The 18,879-nt window shown below is 47.8% G+C and overlaps 1 long non-coding RNA gene across 1 annotated transcript in view; it reads right to left on the reverse strand.

The window, feature by feature from the left end:
• LOC121831482 (uncharacterized) overlaps positions 1-17,519 on the reverse strand; it is a 38,831-nt gene extending 21,312 nt beyond the window's left edge. Inside the window, exons 1-2 of the long non-coding RNA XR_006074949.2 lie at positions 17,178-17,519; positions 7,681-7,833 (exon numbers count right to left, since the gene is read on the reverse strand). This is a non-coding gene — a long non-coding RNA (uncharacterized LOC121831482). The remainder of the gene's footprint in view (positions 1-7,680; positions 7,834-17,177) is intronic.
• Positions 17,520-18,879: the final 1,360 nt, after the last annotated feature.

The raw sequence follows: 18,879 nt of genomic DNA on the forward strand, positions 1-18,879 counted from the left end.
ATAAATGACACAGAGACTTCTCATTAATTATCAGAGCTTTGCCAATAGCTTAGCCTTGCTTCTAACTAGCTCTTATAACTTAAATCAACCCTTTTCTATTAGTTTACATGCTGCCATGTGGTTCATGGCTTGTTACCTCATCTCCTATATGTCTTGCTTGTTCTCCATCTTTCCACGTCTCTGCCTTCTTCCCAGCATTCTCTCTGCCCCCCCATATCCTGCCTAGGTATTGGCAATTTAACTTTTTATTAAACCAATCTGAGTGACACATCTTCACATTGTACAAAAGATATCCCGTAACAGATAGATGATGACCCAACATTGCTGAGGATATTTAATCCCACACTAAATTGCAATCCGATTATAACTCTAGAACATAGCCATTCCCAGAACTCAGTGGAAAAGTGGTCATGAACTCATTTGCCTTAAAGCCAAACCCACCTCAAGGGGAGTCACTGAAAACTGTCACTCACTCATCATAATCAGAACCCAGAACCGTCACTTCTGAGGGTGTTACACTGCAAACAAATTTATCTCACAGCACCACATGCTATTCCACATGGACTTCCAGTTCTCTGTGGGCAAACGCTGTCTGAACCAACCTAGGAGATCCAATACCAGCACAGAAGCCAGAATAACATATGGTCAGCTGCCAACATGGCAGGATATAGAACCACCCTGGGAGACAAACTTCCAGTCCTGTCAATGGGGGAGTTTCTAGATTGGGTTCATCAAAGTGGGAAGGCCCACCCTAAATGTGGGTGGAATTATTCCAGCTGGGGTTCAAGACTGAATAAGAAAAAAGTAAGCCAGGTGGCAGCATTCATCTCTCGGCTTCTTGACTCGGGTGCAGCGTGAGCAGCTGCCTCCTCCTGCTGCTGTGACTTCCGTGCCATGATGGACTAAACCCTCAAACTGTAAACCAAATAAACCCTTCCTTCCCTGAGATGCTTTGGTGGGGGGGTATTTTATCACTTCAAGAGGAAAATGTAACTAATACAGCAAGCGGCACGGACCAGATTAAGAAGAGAGTGATGTTGGAATCCATCAGGCCTGAGTGACAATCCTTCTCTACCAGTTCTCAGCTGTGTGCCTCCCTGACTATGTGACTTTCCCACTGCAAGGAGCAACTCAGTACAGAATGTCAGTGTCATTTTCCTTCTCCAAAGGCAATGTCTCTGAGGACGGTGTTAGATTAATATCTGTTTTACTATCCATCAGTCTATTAGGTTTTTATCATTACCATCCATATACCTGGCATGGGCAACTTAGGAGAGGAATGGCTTCTCCTGGACATGCCAGAGTAGAAAACAGTTCACATGACGGTGGAGAAGAAATAGGAAGCAGTAGAGACATACACCCCAAGGAGTTTCCCCTCACTGTTCTACTCCTCCAGCTTGGTCCCACCCCCCAAAGTTTCCTCTGAAAATAGAACCATCAGCATGGAAAAGCCTTCAGAACAGGAGCCCGTGGGACGTTTCATATTTCCACCCTAACCCTCACTGAGTGTACAGCCCCCACAAGGCTTCCGGTTCTGAGAGCCCCTGTGACCTATGAAATCAGCTGATTTCTGCGTCTGATTTTCCACTGCACAGCTTTCTACCACAGAGAACCCACGGACCTTTGAATCGCCTACCTTTGGCCACCATGATGCTAGGTAACAACAATCACAAAATACCATTGGTACCCAAGAGTTTCGAATGTGAAGTGTCCTCCAGTAGTCTCTTCTGTTTGACGACCTGGGGCACTGTTTGGAAAGGTTGTGGGATCCGAGAGGGGAAGCGGAAGGAAGTGAATCACTGCACAGGGAGCCTTGGGGCTTAATATCCCAGCCCCACTTCCTGTTCACTCTCTGCTTCTTGAGATGTGGATGCCATGTGACCAGCCAGCTTCCTGTTCCTGCCCTTGTGTCCTCCCTGTCTGCTGCTGGCCTACTGCACCAGGGTGAACTGAATCCTCCAGGAACTGGAGAAACTAAACCCTTGCTCCTTTGAGTTGCTTTCATCAGAGCACTTTATCGTGGCCACAGAAAAGTAGCTAAGAGAGTTTTCAACAGAAACCATTTGTGATTTCACTAAGTTCCTGGGATGGAGAAACCGTTCTGTTGATCTTGACTGCTCTCTGCTGATCTCTCCTGTATATAGTGAGGTGCTGTCTGTCCTCAGGACTACTTCATGAGACACCTCATTCTCCAGCCCGTAACCTGGGTTACCCCCAGACATTTCCTACAGCTCCATCACACTAGCCTGGGCTCAGGGTTCCAAGAAAGTGGGCAGAGACCCACCAGAGTCCCTGAGGCCTGGGCTTACAAATGATAAACCATCATGATATCATGTCATACCAAGTGTATGGCCAGCCTAGCTCGGAGGACTGGGGACATAAATTCTTTCTCTTAATGGGAGGACCTTGAGGGTCACATCACAAAGGAAAATATCAGAGAATGGAAAGAACTATGGCCATTTGGGGGGACTTTTTGTGGTTGAAATCTGAAGTAGCTCCCACAGGCTAAAGTTCTGAATACTTGATCCTGGCTAGTGATACTATTTTGGGAGGCTGTGGAGCCATTAGGTGGTTAGACTTAGCTGGTGAAAGTAGGTCTCTAGAGGCAGGCCTGGCAAGGTTGCACTTTGGCCCAAGTTTCTGCTGCACTCCCCAGTCATCCAGGATGTGAGGCCCCTCCACAAGTGTCCCCACAACCTCCCAAGCAGCTTCAACATGTCTTCCTTTCTGTCCACCCTGATGGACTGAAACACTGAAAGTCAGCCCAAACAAGTCTTTCCTCTGTTGGAACCTGGCTGGTCTAGTTGCTGCTGTGAGGAGCTGAGGGGCTGCCCACAATGCCCCCCATCATCTCTCCCATCACAAAGAGCCAAGATCTGTCCTACCTGCCACCCAGGAATCACAGGCATCCTTCTGTCACGCAGCGTGGTCTCATGTTAACAAAGCCTGCTTCCTCATGGTGCAGGACCTCCCTTGCCCTCAGAAACCTTTAAGAGTACATGCCTTGCTTTGTCTGTGGGACTGTAAAGTCTCTTGCAGCATACTACTGGCTGCAGTGGTGAGAGACCTCTTACCTGAAGGCCAATTCAACTCAACACCTTTCTTGGAAACCTCTTTCCTCATCTCCCACCCCCAAACCTGCCAGTGCTGTGGGATGGTCTGTATGTCAAATTGCTCTGATTGGTCAATAAATAAAACACTGATTGGCCAGTGGCCAGGCAGGAAGTATAGGCGGGACTAACAGAGAGGAGAATTGAGAGAACAGGAAGGTGGAAGGAGTCACTGCCAGCCACTGCCATGACAAGCAGCATATGAAGATGCCAGTAAGCCACGAGCCACGTGGCAAGGTATCGATTTATGGAAATGGATTAATTTAAGCTATAAGAACAGTTAGCAAGAAGCCTGCCATGGCCATACAGTTTGTAAGCAACATAAGTCTCTGTGCTTACTTGGTTGGGTCTGAGCGGCTGTGGGACTGGAGGGTGACAGAAATTTGTCCTGACTGTGGGCAAGGTAGGAAAACTCTAGTTACATGCCAGCCCCCTTAAGTTGCTTCTGTTAGGTGTGTTGGACACAGTGACATAAAGCTAAGTGACAAGGACATCAATATACTATGTATTCCTTGTCCTCTTTAAATCTTATTAGTCTTTAAAAGCTTGTTAAGAGGCTAGAGTGAATGACACACTTGAACTGGAACCAGATTTTTAGATTCTGATCACACATATGATGCTTAGCCTTTTGAACCTGTTTCCTTGTCTTTAAAGCTGTGTCAAGAGTAAGAACTGATGACTCCCCTCCTGCTCCCATGACTCCTTTAGGGCATGCCCACCATCTGCAGTTAGCAGGACAGGAAGAAAGAACTAAATGGCAGATTGATGTAGTCACTGCCTGGCCATGGTGTTCATCTCAGATCCCAGGTGGGCCTGGACTCCAGTGGCCAAAACCAAGGTCACAGACACTGATCCCCAGGAAGACAAACCTTCATCCTTTCCCAGGTGGCTATGGCTGTGGAGGAAAGGGCAAGGCAGTGTGGACAACAAGGGCATGATTTATTACCCTTTCCATTTTTTTTTTTTCTCAACGCTGTGGGAGAAGCTGGAAGTATGCACCGTGCCTCACTCTCTCAAGGTAACTAAAGCATAACACAAATGTTTTCCCTTCTGCCCTCATCTACTGTCTCCTTTCCCCCAAGGCAGGTGCTAACTAGGCCACACAAAACTCCTCTCATTACTGTTTGCTTCATTTGCATTTTCCAATTATAATATTATTGTCCTAAACTGAGGGTCCTGTTACTGGGGCAACCAGAAGTGGTGCTTATGCAGATTCAGCCTTTACTTAGACATCAGTTCTACTGCTTAAAAATCCACTCTCTGTGATTCAAAGAACAGAAAACACCCTGCAATCTTACCTGCCCTTTCCCCTCATCTTGTCTTTCTACAGACAAGATGTAGCTGAGTTTCTCCTGAGTCACTCACATAATTCATTTTACTTTTTACTTACCAGCCACAATCTTTCTCCTCCTCCGAGCACACTCCCCTCAGATCAATACTGCCTACTCAATGCCTACCCTGTGGGGCTGGGATGAGGTTAAATGCATAATGCATTTAAGATTTTAGTACCTTGCTCAGTGCATTGGAAAGAGCTCAATAAAGATTAACTACCAGCATTACTATCACTATTAATATTGGTGTTAATATTAATCTGTCCCCACCCTCATTACAGTATTTACATGGCTTGTTATTGCCACACTTCTTACTTCAGAGAATCTTAAATTCTCTCCTCTCTGTTCACTCTGCTTACTACCTCTAGCCAGACAAACCCAAGTCACAGAATGTCTGCTATCTGCTCTGGACTACTTCCAGACTGGAAGAGCCCAGAGACTTCCCTGCCTTGTCGTTATTGACTCCTGTCCCAAGCAGAGGCCAGGGCCACAGGAAACAGGTGGTCCTGTGCAGGTACCTCCAGGTCCCCCTTCCAAACTAAGATGAGGAGAGCAGCAGCTGGCGGGAAATGAATATGCCATAGACCGCGCTGCTGGAATAGCTATAAATAGGGAAAGCCAATGGAGTGGAAAGGCAAGTGTTTAAGAGCTAAGTGTTCTTTGCAACAGCAGGCCCGCACCTATTTTATCAAGCAGTATTTACATAAAAGAAGGCGTGGTGGTGCCTACGATATCGTTAGACATGGGCTGCTTCCTTACCACGAGGATGGAAGTCTGGGAGAAGCAACATCTGGAGAGTGCCTCAAGGACACCCCAACAGCCAAGACTCCCAGAAACAGACACAGCCATCTCCTTGTCCAACCAGAAGCTGTTGCTATCCACCCCCCACCCTACCCCCCATTCTCACAGCTCTTAACTCTCAGCCCACAGGCACTGTACAGAGTGCAAGTGGCTTCTGTGTCCCAAAACCAGTGTACCAAAGTGGACAGGTCTGCTTAGTCCCAATCCTGAGCCCCACAACACTTATTGTGGCTTCCATCTGCTGCTCAGGGCACCCCTCAGCTTAGCTTTGTAGGATCTTATGGCAGACATCAAGTCACAGACCACCGGTTCTTTGGTAGCAATCGTCCCCTAGAGTTCATACCCTTCATCTTAGCTGTGGGCTCTGTCTGCCACTTCCCCCACAGCATGGGACACAAGTAAGACTGGAACCCAGGTGTCTGTGGCCTCATATCCGTGGTTGCACAGATGACGCGCATTAGTGGTTAACTCTGAGTTACCAACAATGCACCGGTGTCATGTTGAGGAAAGAAATAAAAGCGCTTCCCTTTGGAGTCATTTAACTGAGAGAAAGTCCAGATTTGAACTCTCTTTTGAACTCTCTATTTCATGTTCTCCGTGTCTTCAGCCCTTTGTCTGTCTGTTGTATGAGCCTGAGTCTGTGCCTGCCTCTGTATCTGTCCGTCCCTGTGTGCCTGTGTATGTTATTCTGTGTGTGTCTATGTGTTGAGACTATGTCTGGCTGTGTGTCTGGCTGTGTGTGTGTGTGTGTGTGTGTGTGTGTGTGTGTGTGTGTGTGTGTGTGTGTGTGTGTTTCTGTCTGCGTGTGTCTCTGTGTCTGCCTGATGGTGTCTGTGAGTGGTGTGACTGTTGGTCCCTAACAAAAGCATTACTCTGTATTTATTCAACAGCATAGGAAACATCACATGGAGAAGGAATGAGATACTTGACAGAAATCTTTAACAGAGTTCTACAAGGGGTTAAGTCACCGACTGGCTCCAACTGACCCAGTCAATGACCATCATTGTTTATTAACCAGTGTCCCTAAGTGGGTGCTTTCGACCTGTATGGTAGAGTTTAGAAAGTTGCTTTCAACTTCTGTATTCGCTGCTTCCAGCTAATGACTCACTGGCATTATTCTGAGTCAGGGGCTTGTAAGAATATACAAGAGAGCAACTATGCAATCTTGGATTGTAAAAGTTGACTCCATGAGAAATCAAAGGCAAACAAGGTTGGTTGTTACGTTGTTCTCATAAAGGCAGGTTAAACAAACGGGCTGAGTTCATAGTAGGACAGCAGCCTTGGATGTATTATCAACTCTGTGAGATCCAGCAGAAGTTCCAGTCTCTTAGAATGCAAGAGATATGTTCAGAGTGTGGCATCACCACACTTGGATATGCTGTGCACCCATTTCTTCTTGGGGTCTTTCTTCCCCCACACTGCTTTGCGAATTTGCTGCTGTCTCTTGTGTGCCATATTTAACCAGCAGACACCTTTGACTCCGGCTAAGGGAGGTCACCTCCCTTTCTCTCCGAGTCTTCAGAGCCACTCTGCTTCCTCCTGCAAGCCTACCCTCAACCATTTCAGAAATCTCAGGTAATTCTTGTGCCCTCAGCCCCAATGCTTTATCTCTCAAAGCAACCAAACGCCAAGTTGGCCACTTGCATGCATGGGAGAAAGGAAATGTAAGTAGTGACCAGGCAGTAGCATTTAAGAAATGCTGATTCCACAGTCTACCTACACAGTCTGTCCTTTCAGGAACTCCCCCACGCCCACACACTCCAAGCGCCAATGCTCTGTTTTAGCCCAGCCTTGGCGATCTTCTCTCGCCCACCAGCTCTTTGCTGGCTCAGCTTGCTCATGCTGGAGCCAGTGAGGTGGTCTGGGAAAGAAGTGGATGCTGGGCAGGATGCCTTATGGATCGGCTCTGTCTTGTCATTGGTTTCTGACATTTTTCTTTTAAATCATGGGTTTCAAGGACCACTCAAAATAAAATCGTTATGTTGCAAACACTGAATCACAGCTATGACCCAAACGATGGCGCAAAGCTGTTGCCAACCTTGGCATCCTTTAGTCATTCAAAGGAGTGAGTGGTTCCTGATCAAATGCCGAGGGGCACAAGCAAACAAAAGAACGTGAATGTGGGAATGAGGTTAGTAGACTTGGGGTGTACAAGGGAAGGAGGGAGATAGGAGGGGTGAGAGCCATCGGGGTGCATTACACACATACATGGACTTGTGAAAGAATGAATTCAATTAATGATAAAAGGAAGTCAGTAGTTGTCTGTTCTATGCAGAGCCCATGGCTAGGGGAGGCTCCGAATAATGATTTGTCTTTGTCTTCACATACTTAATTGATAATTTTGAATGTTTACTATGGGCATTCTGCTCGGCTCGGAGGACATAGCAGGGACAGAGAAAGCCAAGGTGCCCGGTGGAAGAATATGTGAGGGGATGTACCTGTTAGTTTCTGTCACCTTGACACTGGCTAGGTCCACCGAGGAGGAGGAGGAGGGAGCCTCGCTTGAGGAATTGCAGCATTTCTTTTTCATTCATGGCTGATGTGGGAGAGTCCAGCTGACTGTGGGTAGTGCTGCCTCTGGACAGGTGCTCCTGGGTTACATAAGAAAGGGGGTTGAGCAAGTCACGAAGAGCAAGACAGTGCGCAATATTCCTCCACGGTTCCTGCTTCAAGCTTCTTTCCTGGCTTCTCTCGACTGATGGACTGTAACCTGTAAGATGAAATAAACCCTTTCTTCTCCTAAATTGTATTGGAGCACAGTGTTTATCACAACAACAGAGAAAGCAAACTAGAACAGGGAGTATATGCAGGATGAATAAATACACAAATAAATTAGAGACAGAACGACAAGAAAGCAGAATAAGGGGACAGAGGATGACAATGGTCCTCTTTTCACGGAGGCTGATCAGTGAGGGTCACTCCGATGAGGTGACTCGAACACAGTGCCAATGGCAGACGGGTGACAGGAGAGGATCATTCCTGAGACTGAGCAGCAAAGGTGATTGTGCTTCGTGGGGAGCAGAGTGATGGAGGACGCACAATGGACTGCAAGCTCTGGGACAGGGTGGAGGGAGCCTCAGTGAGACCCCAAAAGGCCAAAGCCTGCAGAGCTCATCATGGCAGACATCCCTGCTCAAGTGTTAAGAGAGAGCCCTAAGCCCAAAGCAATGTGATGAATCCCCCAAAAGCTCTCTCAGGCTCAGGTGCACAGAGCACAGGTGAGTAGAGAGATGAGCAGGCAGCCCCTGGCATGAGGAGGCTGGTGCGTGACCAGGGATGGGCAGCAGAGACAGAGAAGTGGATATAACTAGGATGTCCTGGTTTGTTTTCTGTGGCTATACCTGGATACTACTGGCAGGTAAAGAATGGAGGTTTATTTGGCTCAGAGTTCCGGAGACTGTCAAGTCCAAGATCATGGCCTTGGTGTCCAGCAAATGCCTTCTTGGTGTATCAAAACATGGTGGAGGGCATCTGTTGGTCAGACCGAGCAAGCTTGCCAACTTGGATCTTCCTTCCTATTCATAAAAAAAATCACTAATGCCATCATGGGGAAATCCATCTTCATGGCTTCATCTAATCCTTATTTTCTTTCACAGACATCCACGTCCAAATTCCACTGACACATGGCCTTGGTGATTAAGATCCTAACACATAAATTCTGGGTAACCAGCATTCAAACCACAGCACAGAGTATATTCTGGTCCTGGAGATGACAGGTCATATTGAAAAACAGAATATTGGGATTGAAATAAAAAGAAACCCAGCAAAATTTAGACATCCTCCCCCCATTCCAGAGAAATCTACAGATCATGAAAGACCCCTCCCACCCCTATGCAAAGTAGAAGTCAAGGTCACCTATGTCACCCTCATGTATTTGTGACTATTATCACCCCAGTCTTTACAATGAGAAATTTGTGTAAAATACCCTATTCTCAACAATGCCCCATGGACCAACTTCTCATGATTTTATCTTGGAACTTTCTAGAAAACTTATTTACACTCTCCAGTTGCCTGATCAGGACAATCTAGAGCTTAGAAATTCCATCTGGGCTGTCTCATAACCTGGACGACATGTGCATGGACATCTGGTGATATTTTGTTCATCAGATTCTGCAGATGAGATGCCCTGGGTTACCTTAGCCTCCTCTAACTTACGGTCATGACGATACACTCATTTACCTGTAAACACATTGGCAACATGCTCTTCTCTAACGCAGTGAAAGCCAAATACACTTGTGTGCAGTAGCTGGTTCTTCGTGGTGTAGCTTGAGGCACCAGAGCCAGCATCATCCCGAGCGACATCTTGAACTGGTCTATATGGAGGACTACATGCTCCACCTCTCTAAGCTTCCCTATGAAGATTCTCGCTGCCAAAGATTGCTGGTGTAGATTAGTCATGTCCTCAAGCCGTAGGAATAGCAGAGGATTTTAGCAACAACACCTTAGGGAAGTCACCTCATAGTTCCATTTCACAGATGAAGAAATTGAGCCCCAAAGAAGTGGCCCCTAATTACAGTTAGAATAAAGTCTGAGTCATGTATTAAAGGGTTCTGGCATGCAAGATTTTCTGCCCCCTGTTCCAGCCCTTCCTGTCTGGCTCCTAAACAGAAAGAGGGTAGAGAAGACTGCCTCTGACTGGGGTTCCAGTGCCCCCATCCACCAGCTTCCCCATCCATCCCAATTCCATTTCTTCCCACTACAAACATTCTGGGTAACCCCAGAGTTCCCCGGAACTACTGCTGGGAGCTCAGGCCCAGCCCCCCTCCCTTTGCTAGCCTCCAGGGTACAGGGAAGCCTCATATGGCCTGTCTGGGTCCCTGCAAACCCCTCTGGGGCTTTGGCCTGAACCCCTCTCGTGGTCCCCAGGCACGCAGCCCGGCTTTACTTTCTGCCCTCCACCAGACAAGGGCTCCACTATTGATCCTGGCGCTGCCCGCAGCCGCCTGTGCCAAGAGATGCAATTTACCACCAGCTCGGAGGTCACCGCGGAGGAGGCCAGCCGCCCGCTGGCGCTTTTATGTCGCTATAAAAAACCATTTAAAGGGCCACTTTGTGAGCCTCAGCGCAGCTTGCAGCACAGGAGGAGGGAGGCAGCGGGATCTGGGGAGCATACCGCCCCCAGGCTGCCTTTCAAGCGCCCGAATCAGATTCCAAACCCCAGAAACCTGTTTCCTCTCTCGATGAACTCGGGAAAGGCTAGGGCAGGCATGGGACGCCCGGTACAGCCCCTGCATCCCCCTGGCAGCGCAGGTAAAAGGCGGATGCAATCAGGACCCTTCTTAACTCCCCATCGCCTCTAAGACCCCTATACCTTGCTCTGCGCGGACATGCCCCCTCATCTTCCTTTTCCATCTTTGGGCAGACGTAGGTGCTATTACTGCCCATTTCTCAGAGGGAAAACCCGAGGAACAGAAAAGCGAAGTGAGCTACGGAAAGTTTCACAGCTAGCAAACAGGAAAGCCTGGGTTTAAAGTAGGATCGTCCGACCCCAAAGCCAGTATCTTAATCTCCTTAGGACTCCGTGGCACCACATTTTGGTAAATCTAAGGCATTCAATTCAGCCACAAAAACTCAGGCACTTGCTTAATAACAAGGAGGACGAAAGACGCTAAAACCATGTTGCAATCCCCACTCGGCTCTGCCTGCTCGATTATGCCACCTACAGGTAGAGTTGATCATTGCTTCTTGGACCACCACTAAATTCTTTTTCAGTTTCTTTTTTAAATTCCTTGGAGTGCCTCCTATTCATCAGAGTTTTTTTGATTTCTGACCTAGGTCAGAAGCATGGAACTGGCCTGTAGGTTGGCGCCATAAATGCCTACGATCTAGTGGGGGCCATCGAAAAGGGTGATTATAATGTGAAAAGAGGCAAGGAAGACAGGCGGCCTGCAGAGTGTGTCCTTGAGTTACCCTCTGAAGGATAAGTTTTCCAGGCCAAGTAGAGTTGGGAAATGAGTTCCTGGCATGAATGAAGACTCAGGGATGATGGAGGACACAGCACCGCTGGCAGTCATCAGTTACCACAGCAACGAAGTCATCCCACCATGTCCACTCTGCATATGGTCTTGTACAGAGTGTTATGCAAGTATCAGATGCCTGCATTCACCATAGAAAACCCGAGTCCTCTCGAAAGAGAAGCAACGCGGATCAGGCCCAGTTCTTGGCGGGACTTCCTGTTAGTTTCTTTGAAATTGACTGTTTTGTTTTGTTTTGAGACAGTCTGGCTGTGTAGCCCAGGCTGACCTGGGACTCATGAGCCTGTCACTGGGGTTATAGGTGAGCACTGCCACCACCAGGGATTTCTAGACAGTTCTTGCAAACTAATTTGTCACTTCTTAAGTGACTAAAGGGCTCAATGCTGAGAGACTCAGCTAGCTTCTCTTTCCTATACAGTCACTCGGGATACAGTATGCCCCAGGCTTCCTTGAACACCAGCAGCAACAGATGCATGCTTCCTCTTAAGGGGAAGGAAGCAATGAAGGCCTCCTTCAGTAACTGCTCCCACACTGAAAGGCAGAAGAAGCTGGAGTCTGACATCAGCAGAGCATGGCCTGGTGCACCTCACAAGGGGGCGCAGGGGAGTATCTTCATCCAACACCTGCCTGTGGTGTGTTGGGGCTTGCTGCTTTGCTTTGCAAGCCTCCTCCAAAACACCTCCTTCCGGACAACCCCCTCCCTCCAGGCAAAACACACACACACACCCACATACCCACACACACCCTCACCCTTCACCCCCACCCTCCATCCCTGCTCCACCGAGCCTGCAGTTTCCACCTCTGCCCCAGGCTTCCCTGGCATCCTGTCACCCTTTTTCTAGGTGTCATCTCAGTTCTGAGTCCAGCTCCTCCGCCTGTGGAGGCTCCACGCCCCCCTGGCTTAGTTCCCTGTCTTGGCCATCTGTCTTCGCTGTTCTGTGTTTTTCAGTCTCTGTTTCCTGGAGTGCGATGGTCTTGGTTGTCAGCCTGACTGGATTAAGAGATGGGTAGGAGTGGTGAGATGTACCTCTGTATGTCTGTGAAGGGCGTTTCAGAGAAGGTCTGCATGTGGGACAGAGGCTAGGGTCAATAGACAGGCCCAGAATGTGGGCAGCGTCTTCCAATGGGCTGGTGTCCCAAATGGAAGGAACCTGTAGGAAAGCAGAGAATGTCTACTGCCCGCCCCTTTTTCCTAGTGAGGTGCACAATGCCATGGTCTGCTGACCTCAGACTCCTGCTTCTTCTGCCTTTCAGTGTGGACTCAACATCAGTGACTCTCCAGGGAGCCCCAGGCTTCAGGCCGGCATCCCAACTTCATGGACTGGGAAGGACTGGCTTCTCTACCTCTCTAGCATGCAGACTGCCACGTTGGACTACCTGATCCCTGTTGTGCAAGGCAATCTGATAAATCCTCTTTGTAACACATACATCTATTCTGATTTTTTTCTTTAGAGAATCCTAAGACTAACCCCACCCTGAAATTTCTCATATCTCTCTCTCTGTCTCTGTCTGTCAGTCTGTCTGTCTCTCTCTCTCTCTCTCTCTCTCTCTCTCTCTCTCTCTCTCTCTCTCTCTCTCTCTCTCTCTCTCTCTCTCTCCTCTACTGATTCCCATAGAAACGTGTCTTCTACTTCCCTAGTCTCTAGAATGTGAATAATGGTCACTCTCATTATGCAGATGGAGAAACTGAGGCTTGGAGAGGAAATGAATACAAAACTGTCACTCAGTCATAGGATCACTTTGGTAGTAAAGGCCAGCTCTAACTGGCACTGGGTGTGAGGGGCTTATCTGAAGGGACCCTCCAAGAGGAGAGCCACCCGGTCGGTCCCTTGCTGTACCTCTCTATGCCTGAGGCACTTGGTGAATATGTGTTGACTCAAATGAATGTTCAAATACCTTCATGACTTTCCCCCCAGCTTGCCTGGAGGCTTTTTCTGTAAAGTTTTATAATTTAGTAATAAATGCACTTGGTTATAATATGTATCATTGTGTCTCATCATTCCCAAATTACTTTATGAATTAAATAACTCAAAAAGTAAACTAGAGTGAAACTCAACACAATCCCGAGCCTATCCATTCATCCCTCCGTCCTGGCTGTCAGATGCCAGTGCTTTCTTAAATAGGAGAGAACACTGTCAACATATTAATTTGGAATAGCTCTTGAGATACACTCAGGCATGGCAGTATCAAAAAAAAAACTCAAGAGAGAGACAAAAATAATCAAAATGGATGGATTTGGGAAATCCTATTCTAAATGCTATGGATCTGAAAATATTTACTGAAAGAAATATACCCATTCTAGGAAGGCTGTTCAGCAGACAGAAGTGGAAAAGGCTTCTACCAGAATGAGATGCAGAAAATTTGGCAAATGTTCACCAGAAATAAAACGATAAGTTAAACCCTCCCTTGGGCAAATGGAGGAAAATGTCCATATACGTGGGCTTTTCTGTGACCCAAACACTCACTCCAACTCTGCTACACTAGGTCTAACATGCTCAAGTTATAACGACAAAAAATATCAATAATTACTGATAAAATAGAGCTGTTGAAACTGTGATAGGTTATGTGCATGTTCTATCTATCTATCTATCTATCTATCTATCTATCTATCTACCTACCTATCTACCTATCTACCTATCTCATTCTCAAGGTATCTTATTGTACTTTTACATTTCCAGATAAGGACGCACTTTACAGTTTCTCTTTGACATCTCCAAACATTGTTGAATAAAACAAGGGCTTACCTAACACGTGCACTCTGCTGTCCAAATGGCCACCTGAAAGCTGAGATGGGTACTAAGTGACTGATTGGAGGGTAGTGTAGGCAGATTGGATACTCTGAACACAGGGGTGATCTGTGTCTCGGGTAAACGAGTTGTGAAATTTTAGTTGTGCTACTTAGAACAGCATACAAAGTAAAACTTAATGACTGTTTATTTCTGGAATGTTCCATTTAGTATTTTCAGTGTATGGTTCTTCACTAAAACCCCAGAAAGTGAAACCACGGATTAAAGAGGACCACTGTGCTTCCCCTATAGAGAGTACTGGGTACGGCACTCTACCATGTTCAGTTTAGGCAAATTGGTGTAGACAAATGGTTGGTACCCTATTTTCTTACCCCTAACATTCCTTCCTCTAGGCCACAAACTTTCATGAGCCCCTGGGAGACAGATTTCTGGAGCTGACCTGGAGAGAGACAGACTTAAGTAGCCTGGGTGGGTCCCGATGTCCCCATGGGGTCACTCATGAGATCTGCTTAATCACAGCTGGTAACATGGATATCTGGTGGTACCCAGTGCACTTGGGAAGAAAATAGATAGCCTTCCCTCTCACACCAAATGGCCTTTTCATGTTTCTGGCTCGACATGCGTGCAACCAGAAACCCTCAAAACATCAGTGACTTGAACAGCCAGCCTACATTTTTTTTTCCTCCTTCAATGACAAGCCCTGATGTAGGACGCGCTGCTGACTCTGTGATCACCAGGGACCCAGGCTCCTTCTGTCCTGGTGTTCCAGTCTTGTCACCACATGACCCAAGACTGGCCGCTTGTACTTAGCCACTATATCTACATTCCAGGGAGCCAGCAGAAGAAGAGAGACAGACATGTTCTTCTCATGTGAGGGGACTTGAAAGCCTATGCAATACTCTAAGAACACCCCATTGACTTCAACCTAATCACACACTAGCTGCAGGCAAAGGCAGAGGAGAGCCTTTGACCTCAAGTGGCGATGAGCCCAACACATCAACAGTTGGTTAGCCAAAGAGGAAGAGTAGGATGCTGGCAGTCTTAGCCACAGTGTCCACCTGTCTGCAGCAATCATCGGGGCAGACGTCCAGCCCCTCTGCAGCTGGCATGTCCCGATGTGACTGACATCAGGCTGAGACGTCTGGTCTTGCAGACTCTTTTCCTCCTCCATCCTCTGAACTTCCACCTCAGGTTTTTGCAGTCCGCCCAGAGGTAAGACGTGAGGCCCCTCCAGCAAAATGGATTGTCTTGTTTGGCGGATTTGGAGTGCTCCTTTTGTTTTAGTTTCTGATATTTGAGAGCCAGGCTGTTTCACAGGGGAATCCAGAGTACCAGGCCCTCTTTCACAAATGAACTGAGAATCTGCCCATACTAGGACCACCCCTATGTGTGGCCACAGCTGGCTCAGCCAAGTAGAGCTGCCCTGTGGAAGAAGCATGAAATAAACCCCCACACTCACCTGTGTCCATCTGACCTAAGAAGCATACGTCTTAGGTCCTTGTTCTTTCTTTCTTTTTTGAGAATGCTGGGAATTAAGCCTAGGGCCTCCTGCAGGCTGGGCGGGCACTCTACTACTGAGCTGTATCCCTCGCCCTCCTTTGACTTTTTATTTTGAGACAGGGTCTCTCTAACTTGCCTAGGCTGGCTTTGAATCCACTCTGTAGCTCAGGCAGACCTTCAACTTGAGATCTTCCTGTCTCAGTTCTGATGCTACCCCTGCCAAATTGGTGGCCCCAGAGCTCTATGTCCTCCCCTAAGGGAGGTTCATGGGTAAAAGGCACAACACAGCTGTGATGACAAGCCTCATTTTAAATCCTGCAAGTCTAACCTCCCTTAGTCCCTCTTGCTGCTGGGAATGGGTGCAGTAAACTCTGGAATAGCATAAGGGGTTTTGCTTCAAAGGAACTCAGGCTCATTAGATGTGGTCTGTGCAGTTCATAGTCACGGACCTGGCAAGTATCGAGGTGCACATCTGCGATCCCAGCACTCAGGCGCTGCAGCAGGAGGATCAATGATTAGAAGTCAGCCTGGATTACATGGTAAGCCTGACACAAACTCACAGACCTCCTGTGAGTTACTGAGCCCCCATAATTCTTAACTCATATGTGTTACAAAGATGTGGCAACATCACAAATCCCTGGTAGGGCATTCTGAGCTGGATGCATCATCCCATTCTTACCCAGATGTAGAATGTCAGCTAATCGAGAGGAAATGTCAGACAAGCCCAGACTGAGAAACATTCTCCACCATAACAGACAAGAGTTCTCCAAAGTATCAAGGTCCTAAAAGACCGTCCACATGGAGGAAGTTGGGAAGACAGGAGAATGAAATGCAAGTGGCGTCCTGGACAGGAAGGGTGTTTGGAGAACCCTGCTGAACTCTGTGTCAACTCTGCAGCCTTCAGAGTTGACTATTGTCTGTTCTTGACAATCCAACTACAGTTTTGTAAGACATTGATGTTGGTGTAAGTCAGGTAGGTCCAGGACATTCAGGAACATTCTACCACTTGGTCAGCTTTTCTATGTCTAAAATAATTTGCAAATAAAAAGTTGAAAATAAAGTTATTATAAAAATGTCTATCTTGGAGCTGTGGAGGTGGGTCCAGTCAGTTCAATTCTTGCCACGCATGTATGAGGACTTGAGTTCAGTCTCCAACACCCATGTAAAAACCTGGGTGTGGTAACACATGCTTGTAATCCAGCATGGGGGCTAGGGGTGGGGGTGTAAAGACAGGAACATCCTTAGGGCTTGCCAGCCTAGGTTGCTTGGTGAGTTCTAGGTCAATGAGAGATCCTATCTAAAAGAAAGAGAGGGGGAGAGGGAGAAGGGAGGAAGGAAAAGAAAAGTGGGCAGAGCCTGAGGAATGACATCGAGACCTATGACCTACACACACACACATGCGCCAGCATATACTCACACACGTGTGTGTATACCCTCACTGGGTTTATCTCATGGAGGCACAATGGTGATAGAGACATCATATACATAAAGAATGCATTGCTACAACTGGGACACATGCCTGTCATCACAGCACTCAGGAGGATTGAGTGTTGAAGGCCAGCCTGGCTCCATAGCAATGCCACCTGCAGCTCTTGAAGCATTCGGCATCAGCCAAGCTGAAGACTCACTGCACGCCAGTCTCACCCATCAAGGAAGGTACCACCATACTCCTTTTAGAGATGAGCTTGAAGCCTAAACAAGGCTCTAGCTTACCTGCTTGAACATGGTCTGTCCTTGCCAGGTTTGCAGGGAGCTCTCTTCCGGGGGCTACCCATACAGCGTAGGGGAGCCCTCTCTGTTCTCACCGGTGGCCCCCACACCCACTCTTTTCCGGCTTTGATTTATACTTCCGGAAACCGGCTGCTCTTGCCAGCTTCCTGCTCCTGCCTTTGGATTTCATTAGCAAGCCCCGTTCTAATTGAACTTTCATTCACTGGCCACAGATCGGCAGTTAATCAAGCTGTTCCCAGCTTGGCTCGCTCCTTTGGTGGGGGCAGAGACTTCAAGCAGCACTCAGTCCCACTCCCGGGGCAACATACCCTGCTCTCCAACTGCGTCCTAGGACACAGTTGTCCCTGTGTTCCCAGGACACCGTGCTCCTAGTGATTTCTAAAGAAGGCTGTTAGATTCGGATGGTAATCACAGCCCCTTCTGGCACATTCCCTGGACTCTTGGCCTCATTAGAAATCCTCTCCTTGCCTGCTTCCAGCCTCTCGCTTACAAGTAAACGCTAGCCTCTGCTCTCCTGCCTGCCAGACTCTTGGGGCACCTCGTTTACTTTTTTCTTAAAGTAACATTTATTGTCGCTTTCTCTCATTCTCTGATTAAGGAAAGAATATGTGCTCATTGCAGAAAAATTGGAAAATGGGCAAAATCACAAAGTAGAAAATAAAACTCAATCATAATGTCACCAGCCAGAAATAAGCCCTGCTGATATATGGAAGTACAGAGGTTCCTGGACTTTCTTAAATATGGCTTTTGTGAAAAATTACACATCATAGGTCCAAATCCCTATCTGGAGATCCAGACTGCAAGTAAAAACAGGGTGGTTGACCCCATTGTATGATTCTGATGGACACCAGTCTTATTGTAGCCTACAGGAATGGCACCTCCCGAAGTTGTACGGTGCAATCTGTACAGCTGTATGTGGTGGCTGTGCAGAAAAAGGCAGTGTTGAGCAAGCCACCCCTGGGCACAATGCTAGGATTCTTCAGGAAGTCTGGATCACCGGGCCCTGCCAGCTGAAAAATGATTTGAGGTCACCCAAAGACTGTTCCCTCCTGACTCAGGTTTCCCTCTTCACACTCCTACTGACCCACCCACCCACCCCCTTTTTGGGGGGTTTCCAGAGGAATGTCTCCAAGCCTGTTTCTTATGCAGTCATCCTTGGTCTGGCTGTCCTGGGTTTGGACAGTGCAGGGGCATCCAGCAAAAGTCCCACCATGGAGATAAAGAGGGAAAGTCCTTATCTCTGCACTTGAGAGGTACAGAGGCTAAAAGGGTGGGGCTTCCCTGACCACCTGACCTGGATCCTGAGGAGAGGAAGGAAGAGGACCAGCAGGCAGGGAGATGCTCCGGTTGCTGTTCCTCATGCACCATTCCTTCTTTGGGAAGGCATTCCTTCTCATGTGACATGGCAGGAAGAGGAGTCATTCTGTGCTGGACTGTGAGTGCCTGGGAACCAGACATGAGTCTGGAGTGAACCTCAGCTGTGTTCCTGTGACCTGCAGAGGCACCTTCTCTGCCCATGTCATCTTAGGTCCCTCTCTGTCTCCCTCTGCTTCCTGGCTGCCATGAGGTGAGCAGCTCCCCACTACCCTCTCTCACAGTGATATCTCGAGGCCTTAAAGCAATGGAGCCAGCTGACCATGGATTGACATCTTGGAAACCATTAGACAAAATGTTTCTTTCCTCC

Source organism: Peromyscus maniculatus, chromosome 1, assembly GCF_049852395.1.
Source record: "Peromyscus maniculatus bairdii isolate BWxNUB_F1_BW_parent chromosome 1, HU_Pman_BW_mat_3.1, whole genome shotgun sequence".
Classification (NCBI taxonomy): domain Eukaryota; kingdom Metazoa; phylum Chordata; class Mammalia; order Rodentia; family Cricetidae; genus Peromyscus; species Peromyscus maniculatus.